The following is a 9,019-nucleotide window of genomic DNA, read 5'->3' as shown; positions in this document are numbered from 1 at the left end:
ATATAAAACAAATAATCCTGAAAAAAAGAGAGAACAGTAAGATCAATAGGCATCATATTTTAAAAAATAATTCAAAAAAATGTTTTAATCAATAGGCATCATATTTTAAAAAATAATTCAAAAAAATGTTTTAAATTGTGGTAAAAAAACCCCGCATAACATAAAATATACCATCTTTATTTTTAAGCGTACAGTCCAGTAGTGTTAAGTATCCAATAGGCATCATGTTTTAAAAAATAATTCAAAAAAATGTTTTAAATTGTGGTAAAAAAACCCGCATAACATAAAATATACCATCTTTATTTTTAAGCGTACAGTCCAGTAGTGTTAAGTATGTTCACACTGTTGTGCAACAGATCTCCAGAACTTATTTTATCTTCCCAAACTGAAACTCTGCACCCATTCAACAGTAACTCCCCATATCTCCCTCTTCCAGCCCCTGGTAACCACCCTTCTGTTTTCCGTCTCTATGAATCTGAATACTCCAGGTGTCTCATATAAGTGGAATCATACAGTATTTGTCCCTCTGTGTTTGGCTTATTTCCCTGAGCATAATGTCCTCAAGGCTCATCCATGCTGTGTCATGTGTCAGAATGTCCTTCCTTGTTAACACTGAACAGTACTGCATGGTATGTATATACATTTATATACATTTATACATTCCATTGTACGTATAGACCACATTTTGTTCATCCATTCATCTGCTGATGGACACTTGGGTTATTTCCACCTCTTGGCTGTTGTGAATAATGCTGCTATGAACATGGGTGTGCACAAATGGCATTATATTTTTTAAAAATAAAAAACCAGGAGCCTAGACTGACTACTGTCTTGTCACTGTTTTCCTTACTTTTTTGCACTGACCTTGCAGCTGGCCAGAGATCCGTCAGGGTCCCACGCAGGAACAGAGAATAACACCCATGCCAAGCACTAAATGTCGACAGTGACCCTAGCCAAGCAAAAGCTCATGCTTGTCCACAGGCTGAAATGTGTGTCTTCCGAGGCAATGGAGAAATACACTTGGAGGTTATTTCAAGCCAAAAGACAACAGAGGTCATCTTTGGTATGTGACCAGGGACAAGAACCTCTGAAGTGTCAGGAGTGGTGGCCCCGTGGTTTTCTTACACAACCCGCTGACTTCTGGCCCCATTGGGCTCCTCACGTGGCCCTGCACCCGTCAGGAGGCGGGTGCAGACCTGTGGCCAGCCACCAGGTGGCAGCACAGACAGCCCTCCCCGGGGGCTGAGGTGAGGAGGGGGCTGGGCTTTCGCTGCTGTCCTCCTCTCCCCGCACGGGTCCGTTTTCTCACATCCTGTGCTTCTATAAAGATTCTCCAGCCACCGGGATCAATAGGAGCACTGGGGATGCCACTGGGGAAGACTGAGGTTTATGCACACATCTGTTGGTTTGCAAGCTTGTGCGTTCTGTAAGAGCTGAAGAAGATGAAGTTGTGGCCTACGGAGTCCGATGCTCAGGGCTTTTCGGGGCCTGTTGCAACAATTATGTCATTTTTGCACGCCCTGCACCCCAGCACAGGTGCAGCTTCCCATGTGCTGCACAGCCAAGTCCGTCGGAGAGCGCAAAGCTCAGCTCCTAGTGCCGCGCGCAGCTAGCTAGTCAGCCTAGGCAGATGCAAGTGAGCTTCCGGCTCCCCCAGATCCTGGCGAGGATGGATCACACACACCCTCCAGCCATGGGCCCCAGGATGACTCCTTTCTGTCATAGCCTAGGGGTTGATCTTCTCCCCACTGCCTCAGGAATATGAAACTGCAGTTAATGCTGTGTACTTGTTATGTACAAGCTTTGCAGATCAGTGATCCTTGAGAGGGAAACTGTTTTCCTCCTTTGCCTTATATTTTTCATTGATTCTAAAATGAGCTATGAATCTGGAATGTCGTACCTGAATTTACTACACACTCTCATGATGACACAGTGTTCTTGTTCATGCGGTTTCCTCTGCCTAGAACGCGTCTCTTCCTCTATCTAAATACTAACTCATCCTTCAAGATACAGCTCAGATGAAACCTCTCCAGCAAAACCTTCTGGAGTCCCTGTGCCCCAACATAATAAATTTCTCCTCTCTGTACCCCCAGTCTTTGGTTATTATGTTTTTATGGCACTGATGATTGATAGCCTTATATACCTGTTTGTGCACAGGTTTGTCTCTCTTTGTTTCAAATTGTAAACTTCTTGAGGTCAGGAAGGATGTCTTATTATAGGTAACTCCAGCACCTCGCTCAGAACCTAACTATAGTAAACTTAAAAATAATAACAAACATTTCATATGAGCACTCAATATGGCCAGGAATGGTGCTGAGTGCTTCACATATTAAGGGTCCTGAATATGCCACCCCAAAATATCCCACTTTAGCATAAATATTATTTTGAGCTGAAGGCAATTAAGAGTCAGCAGATGCTGTAGAGTTCTCTGCCCTCCCCTTTTTTGCCTAAATGCAGGGCAAAAATTCCCTTTGTGAAGGGCCCCCTCTCCCATACCAAGAAGAGAAGATCACCTCTAATCACAGGAGATGGAGAGTTGGCATCAAGATGAGTCTGTATTTTAAAAACTTACTAAAATAACCCTTATCTTCTATTAGTTTATATTTCCTAGTCACTTTCCCATAATCTGTCTCATTCCTTGAAGCCCAAACCCCCTTTCCTTTGTTGCAATGGTATATAAGCTTCTGAGTTTCACTTTTTTTTTCTATGAACTCCCATGCATATAAGTATCAATATAAATTGTATGCATTTTCTCCTATTAATCTGTGGTGTTTTTTTTTTTTTTTTTTTTTTTAGTTTAATTTGCAGGGCTCCAGGTACAGAACATAAGGGGACAGATGAAAAGTTTTTCCTCCTAGACAGTTTTAATAACTACAGGGAAGGCTGGGACTCCTGCTCAGTCCGGAGGCTGCAGCTGAGATCTTGGAACATCTGACCTGCTGGCAAAGGTAAGAATTCTTACCCCATGAGCCTCCCACATTGATGCTCAGAATCCAGGTGAGTGAGGGCGGTAGAAGCCTCTCTAGATTAGCAGGAAAAAACATTTGTAAGAACTAGTTCTTTGGGTCGTATGACTCTCGTGAACTTGGTTTAGAGTACTCATCTGTTTTGATCCTTTCCCTCCTAGGCATAGCCACTAGTTTCCTTCCTCTCTGTCTGCTCTGTCACTTGTCTTAAGAAGGGGAATCACAGGTTAGAGCGCAGGCACTGGTTCTCATAAGCCTGTGGTTCCAACTGGCCTCAGACTGTTGAGTTTACAGTTCTCACTGAACCACATCTGTTCGAACAAACAAACAAACAAACCCGGTTGACACTCTCGGGTTGTGTCCCGAGAGCTTGGCTGGGGTTCAGTGACAGCATTCTCTCTGGTTTTCTGCCTGTGTCTGGAGGTGGGCAGGTGTCAGGCCAGGAACCTAAGACTCGAGCACACAGCAACACCTCTGCCTGACTGCGCCAGCTCTTGGAGGAGTCTGTCTAAGTAAGGGGTCTCAGCCCATAAGGGGCCCTTGTCATCTTTCTCTTGATGCTTTATCAACTAAAAGAGTTCCTTCTCATTATCACTTGCCAGAAGTCATGGATTAGCGGGTTCGTGTGACTGGAAGCATCTCACTTTGGTGGGACACTGGAGACACAAGTTTTCACAAACCATTCTCATCGCCTGTGGTGGCGAGGGTCTTTGCTTTCTTTCTCTTTGGCTATCTTTGGGAATAACTTTGGATCATGGGGTCTGTATTTTTGTACCCTCTTTGGGGACACCTCTTGCACACACGGTTCAGCCATAAAAAGGCTTATTGGTTCTGAGTCACATTTAGAAAAGGTATACCTCTGGAGATATCCTTTGGTTTGAAAAGCTTTTATATTTGAAAGGATCTTTTTTTTTTTTTCCTTTTTGTCTTTTTTTTGTGACTGGCAATGGATCGCAACCCTCAGTGTTGCCCCCGTACCGGATCAGGACCGGCAACGGGATCGCAACCCTCTGTGCTGCGCCTGCACCTCGCTCAGCCAGTGAGCGGGAACCGGTCTGTATGTGGGATCCGAACCCTCGGCGGGAGCGCCGCCGCACTCCCAAGCGGCGCACTGTAGCAGTGCACCACCGGGCCGGCTCCTGAAAGGATCTTTAGAGAGCTTTCGTCCTAAACAAATACACAACTGGTACACATGGGAGTTGTCTTAGTCACTTTGGGCCAATATAACAAATTACCATAACCTGAGTGACTTAAACAACAAACACCTAGTTGTTGCAGTTCTGGAGGCTGGAGGTCAGCAGCCAGGTGCCAGCAGGGTCGGGCTCTCAATGAGGGCTCTTCTTGGTTGTATCTTCATATGACCTTTCCTTGGTGTATGCATGCAGGGAGGGGGTGATTTTGTGTCTCTTCTTTCTATAAGGGCGTTAATCACATGATGAGGTCCACACCCTCATGACCTAATCTAACTTTAATTACCTAATAAAGGTCCCACCTCTAATACCACCACGTGAGGGATTAGGATTTCAGCATATGAATTTGGGGGGAACATATAACATTCCATCCCTGGCTTCCCAAAATTCATGTGCTTCTCACGTGCAAAAAACATTCATTCCATTCATACAGCCCTGACAGTCTTAACTCATTCCAATATCAAGTCTGAGTCCAAAGTCTCATCCAAATATCATTTAAATCAGATATGGGTGAGACTCATCCTGAGGCAAAATTACTCTCCAGATCTCACAGGTGAATCTGTGAAGGCAAACTAGTTACTTGCTTCTGAAATACAAGGGCAGGGCAGGTGTGAGATAGACATTCCCATTCCAAAGGGAGAGATAGGGAAGATGGAATGGGTGACAGATCCCAAGGAAGTTCAAAATCTCACAAAGCAAGTGCCATGAGATCTTAAAGCTCAAGATTAATCCTCTCTGCTTGATGCTCTGCCTCTGGATCCACTAGGCAGTGGTCCCACTTCTGCAGCGCTGCTGGGCAGGGGCACATGCCTGTGATTCTGCCAGGCAAAAGTGGCTCCTCGTGACTCTGTTGGGTGGCAATGGGCCCCCTGAGGCTCCAGGCAGCCCAGCCCCATGGTACCAGGTGGCCACCATCTGGCCTGTTGGAACCAAGGTGATGTCCACTGCCCCAAAAACCCTGTTAGGCTGTGGTCTGCTCTTTGTTTGTTTTGGTGGGTGTCCGGTATACTATGCTTAGAAATCTCCTCAGTTAAGTTTCCAATTTCACCACTCACAAGTTCTGTCATCCACCAAACACTAAAACATGAACAATTCAGTCAAGTTCATTGCCACTTTATAGCAAGGACCACCCTTTCCCCATAGTCCAATAACATGTCCCTCATTTCCATCTGGGATCTAATCAGATTGGCCTTTACCATGTGTATTTCTACAACATTCTGTACACAATTATTTATGTATTATCTAAGAAGGTGAAATCTTTATCTAAATCTCTCCTCTTTTCTTTCTGAGCCCTCATGAGAATCACCCTTAATGGTCCATTCATGGCAATGCAGACTTTTTTAAGCATGCACCTCAAAATTTTTCCAGTCTCTACCCATTACCCAGTTCCAAAGTCACATCCACATTTTTAGGCATTTGTTACAGTAGCACCCCACTCTTGGTACCAAACTCTGTATTAGTCAGGGTTTTCAGAGAAACAGAAGCAATAGGATATACAGAGAGAGAGATAGAGATAGAGATATAGACAGAGATAGAGACAGAGAGAAGGGGAGAGGGAGAGAGAGAAAGAGAGAGAGGGGGAGAGAGACAGAGAGACAGAGAGAGATGGAGAGAGATTTACTATGAGGAATTGGCTCATGAAATTATGGAGGCTGAGAAGTCCCACAGTCTGTCCTCTGCAAGCTTGAGACCCCGGAAAGCCAGTGGTGTAGCTCAGCCTGAAGGCCTGAGAACCAGGGGAGCAAATGGTGTAAGTCTCAGTCTGAAGGCAGGAGAAGACCAATGTCCCAGGTCGCATAGGCAGGTAGAAAGAGTGAATTCTCCCTTCCTTTGCTTTTTCTTCTTTTCATGCCCTCAAAGGAATGTATGATGCCCTCTCACATTAGGGAGGGCAGTCTGCTTTACTGCGTCTGACATTCACATGCTAATTTAATCCAGAAACACCCTATGGACACACTCAAAAATAATTGGTTAGCCACATACCTGGGCACTCCATGACCCAGTCAAGTAGACACATAAAATTAGCTATCACAAGAGAGTCAAATTTAAGAAAGGATGCAGAAAAGCTGCATGTATAGCCAAAGAGACTCCCTTAACCAGATTCAAAAGTAGAAATCGGACTTAGTACAAAAGTTGAAATCCACACCCACTGTAATTTCCCTCCTCCACCTTCTTCCTATCCTTTACCCTCGACTCCCTATTCCTGACCCTCCAGAAGATCCTTTGGATCTCTGGTCTCAAATCCCCCTCCTCAAAGCTGGGCCCCACCTCCTCAACAGATTCCTTTAATTTCTAAAACTCCTCCAGCTTCCCCAGAAAATCTCTTAGTCATTGAACTGTCCACTTTAACTTCTGTTTTCTTTCAAGAATTGTAGAAATCACTCCTGCCTGACCTCCAGGCATGAGACATATAAGTTACTTATGTCAGTGCTGATAACCAGGAACGAGCTTTGGCAGAGGCCCCAGGAATGTGCATCAAGGCTTGTTTTCTTGTCCCTTATGGTTCTGTCTCCTTCTGAGGGGTCTAACCAGATGCCATCAGCTCCAGGCCCTCCTACATTTGTAGATAACTACAGTATAATCATGGTGGGAAGAACACCCCATAGAAGCCAGTCAAGGTCTCTGTGAGTAGTTGTGGATGGCCACTAATACTTCTAGCTGCTCTTTAAATTTGACAGGATCTTTGAAAAGTGGGCGTAGAAGGGTTCTATAATTTAACAGATCTGCAGCTGTCCAGAGGATATAAATTCTTTGCAGTGGGGTCTGTAGTTGTCCAAATGGCTTCCAGGAGAAAACCCTCCTCACGGAGGTAAAAATGGCCAGGCCCTCTTCTAGACCTTCCTGCAAATGGTCAAGAGTTGGCCCAGTTGGACGCCAATATTCAGAGCCTGACAGAAGCCATTTGGACTATGTACTCAGAGTGAGAAAAAAATCCTGAAGCCTCTGTGGAATGATTTATAAAAAATATTCCAAAGACGTGCTGCATTAAATCTTGAGGACCCAGAGCATAGGGCGAAAAAAGGAGAAAGACAAGAAAAAGGTAAATAGTAATTGCCCTGGGCCTCTGACGATAAGCAGATATGCCCTGAACCACTTCTTTAAAGAGCTTATGTCCTGTCTTAGTACTTTTCTGTTGCTATAACAGAATATCAAAGACTGGGTAATTTATAAAGAAAAGAGATTTATTTGGCTCATGGTCCTGGAGGCTGGGAAGTCCAGGATCGAGGAAACACATCTGGTGAGGGCCTGCATGGTGCGTCATGACATCGCAGAAGGCATCACATGGTGAGACACAGAGAGCAGTCAGGCCGCACTCATCCTTTCTAACAGGAACCGGCTCCTGCAATAACTAACTCACTCCCATGAAAATGGCATAAATCCATTTGTGAGGGTAGAGCCCTCATGACCTCTCAAACGTCCTGCCTCTCAACACTGTTACAGTGGCAACTACAGCACGTTTTGGAGGGGACATTCAAACTACAGCATGTCCTTCAGTTGTCTCTTTGAGATGTAAATTTCCTACCACCCATGAAAGGGACCTTAGCCAGAAAACAACCATCTTTGGGGTAACTAAGACCAAGCAGAACATTTCAGTCATCCCTTAACTTGGAAACTGATAATTATCAATTCCTTGAAGGTAACAGAAGAATTGAGAGACTGCCGGGCGATGAAATCACTGCCTCTTACGTTGATGTACTTCAGAGGGGCTGCACCTACAATTAAAGACTGACACTAAGTTTCTTGTTTTCCTTACCTCTCTAAATGGCTGCAAACAAGAGGAGATATAAGAGAGAGGCAGACAACCTGTTTGTAAACTCGCCCCTCTTACTTAAAGGAAAACTGCATTCACGTTAATTAGAAATTGAAGTCAGGTATTTTTATGATGTTTGACTGAGGTTATTATCCCTGAGCTCTCCCTAGGAGGTAAGGACTCCAACCTCGAGGTAACATCAAGGACTTGAAGCTGACCACAGAGTCTGTGATGCTGAAGTTTCCAGTCCATCATGGGACCCTGACATTCGACTCAGACCATCTGCTGCTCCTAGACCCTCCCCCCCTTTTTCTTTAGAACAAAGACCCTTATGTCATCTTCCCGCCTCTTCCCCTTTATAAACCCCAGAACAGGAATCAGAAGGCAGGCTGATTTTAGCCTGGTCATCCCCAGATGCCAGTTATCTGAATAAACCTTCTAATCCTTGCACCAACTTCTGGACTTTTGAGTCATTTGTTTAATGAGAGAGGGCAAGCCAAGCCTGGTCTGTCGGTAACACTCAGACTGTCTTCTCTAGGACCTTGAGAATACTGTCTTTGTATTAGTCGGGGTTCTCCAGAGAGACAGAATCAATAGGATATGTTATAAATATATGAGAGGAGATTTGTTAGGGGAATTAGCTCACACGATTGTGAAGAGAAGTGCCATGACAGGCCGTCTGCAAACTGGATGTCGGTAGCATGGCTTAGTCTGAGGCCAAAGGCCTCAAAACTAGGGACGCCGATTGTGCTGTTAGTGTAAGTCCTGGAACACAAAAGCTGAAGACTCTTGAGCTCTGATGTCCATGGACAGGAGAGAAGAGTATATCCTAGCTCCAGTGGAAAAAAAAAATTCACCTTTTTTTCTCCTTTTTTCATTCTCTCTGGGCCCCCAGCGGATTGGATGGTTCCCGTCCACACTGAGGGTAGATCTTTCCCACCCAGTTCACTCAGGCTGTCATGCTAATCTCTTCTGGAAACACCTTCACAGACACATCTACAAAGATGGCTTTATCAGGTTTCTCAGCATCCCTTAATCTAATCAAGTTGACACCTAGAATTAACCTTCACAGTTTTTAAATGCAAACATCCAAGGGGACAATTGCCTTCTAT

The 9,019-nt window shown here is 44.7% G+C and overlaps 1 long non-coding RNA gene across 1 annotated transcript; it reads left to right on the top strand.

Annotated features, from left to right (window-relative positions):
* The first annotated feature begins 997 nt into the window (after nt 1–997).
* On the top strand, nt 998–7,934 carry LOC103598172. Its single transcript, XR_551179.1, has 3 exons — nt 998–1,063; nt 2,797–2,948; nt 7,794–7,934. It is a non-coding gene; the product is annotated as an uncharacterized LOC103598172 (long non-coding RNA).
* The last annotated feature ends 1,085 nt before the right edge of the window (nt 7,935–9,019 follow it).

The sequence above is a fragment of the Galeopterus variegatus genome, unplaced genomic scaffold (genome assembly GCF_000696425.1).
Source record: "Galeopterus variegatus unplaced genomic scaffold, G_variegatus-3.0.2 Scaffold2524, whole genome shotgun sequence".
Classification (NCBI taxonomy): Eukaryota; Metazoa; Chordata; class Mammalia; order Dermoptera; family Cynocephalidae; genus Galeopterus; species Galeopterus variegatus.
This window is presented reverse-complemented; position numbering and strand designations above follow the sequence as displayed.